Raw genomic sequence first — 1,777 nt, 5'->3', positions numbered from 1 at the left:
ATAACAAATCATATTTTAAAGCAATAAATAAAAAAAATTGATGAATTATAATAAATCTTATTCGAGGAAAAGCTATAAGATTTTAAAGATAAACTTTTGTCCTTTAAAGATTAAATATAAGATATTTCGAAATTAATTATTTTAATGTAGTGATATTAAAATAAAAACTTCTTTCTCACTTATCGATCAGATGCGTAATGAACGGAGTTATTCAGCAACGATGATACTGTAACATATAAGAATAAACTTCAATTAAAGATCCGCTTAAAATGATTAATTGAAAAAATAATTTCTTATTTCTTAAGCGCAATGAATTTTTCGTTCACCTTTTAATTAAATATTTACTATATAAATATTTACTATATATATACACTCATCCCTAATTTACATGGAATCTTTCCTGTAATTTTTGTTATAGAACTGAGAATTAATTAATCACGTAAATATAGAGTCTATTAATACAAAAAAAGAATACGTAAGAGAAATACATCCGTGTATGTTGTAAAAAAATCTTTATTTTTATAGTTGTCAAAAACAACAATAATGAAAGTTTAAACAAAATTCTGCATAAACAGAAAGATTCTTTTTAGCTTTTAGATCAATTCGTGTATAAAAAGTATAGCGTAAATTGAATATAAGTATATAATACAATTATCTATTTTTCGAAAAATCCTTTAGAATAAACTTCTAGAAGAATAAACTTCTTTAAATTTTTTAGATGCTTTCTTTCTCTCTCTCCCTAATTATTAAATTATCAAGATAAAAACAGTCTAACAATAAGAAAAAAATACTAATTTTATACAGATAAGAAATGATACTCACCCCAAGGTTGCTCCGCCGGTGCCCGATACCTTTTCCAGACTTCCTCCTCCTCTCAGAAGTGGGTTGACATCCTCTCGCACAGGACACTCGCGTAAAACACTCGCGAATAATATACTATAATCGCGCGCGGACTAATTATTTGTAAAAGTCTTTCGCGCGACACTGCGATATTTACGTTTACAAAACCTATGATGAGATTGCCATTTCGATCGGTGGAATCAACACTACACGTCGACGAGTACTTGCGAAACACACGATGAATGCTGAATAAGGGTTAAGTCCCATACGAAAGAAGACGAAATCGATCGTATCGAATCCGTCACCTCTGTTTTACGCAAAATCATGTTTAAAATTGACTCAGTCATACGCCCTAACTGCTAGTTCTAGTGGGACACAAGTGGTGCTATACCTCGAGCGATTCCAAGAGACTGGTAGACGTGACAAGTACCTCTAATAAGAGTAAAGTTGGTACCATTGCCGAATGTCTAACAATCTAGACAATCCAGGAAAGGGATCCAACCCCTCGTCACGAAGCTAGTTTTTAAAAAAAAACTACTAGAGCTAGGCTCTGACCAAATCAGATTAAACGTGATTTAGGCTGGTAGATAATGACAGAGAAATAAGCGCCCTGATCAGAGTTATACAACTCTTTTTTGGGCGACCCACCAGGGCGGAATTCTATAACTCGTTATGCAATCGTTATATGCTCATAACGACTGCATAACTCGAGTTATCGAATACAGGCCCAGAGAAGAATTCGAGTCGATCGATTGTTTCTTACCGCTAAGGGCCGAACTGTTAATCAACAGACAGAGCGCGTCCTCAATTAGCCCACAGCAACAGTAGTTGCTAAACCGCGCGAACACAACATCACGAAGTGCGTGACATTACGCGGCCGGCATCACCTCGTGCCCGGAGCACTTGGCGTGAGAGCGTTGCAGTGATCGTGATCACC

The 1,777-nt window shown here is 35.0% G+C and overlaps 1 protein-coding gene across 1 annotated transcript in view; it reads right to left on the bottom strand.

The window, feature by feature from the left end:
- The window catches only part of LOC108688995, a 156,217-nt gene extending 155,383 nt beyond the window's left edge, over nt 1-834 (bottom strand). Inside the window, exons 1-2 of the mRNA XM_018195574.1 lie at nt 823-834; nt 180-226 (exon numbers count right to left, since the gene is read on the bottom strand). The gene's annotated coding sequence lies outside the window, so the exon portion shown is untranslated. The remainder of the gene's footprint in view (nt 1-179; nt 227-822) is intronic.
- Between the last annotated feature and the right edge of the window lie 943 nt (nt 835-1,777).

This window comes from Atta colombica, unplaced genomic scaffold (genome assembly GCF_001594045.1).
Source record: "Atta colombica isolate Treedump-2 unplaced genomic scaffold, Acol1.0 scaffold252, whole genome shotgun sequence".
In the NCBI taxonomy this organism is placed as follows: Eukaryota; Metazoa; Arthropoda; class Insecta; order Hymenoptera; family Formicidae; genus Atta; species Atta colombica.
Note: the sequence above shows the minus strand (reverse complement) of the source record. Positions and strands in the feature narration are given on the sequence as shown.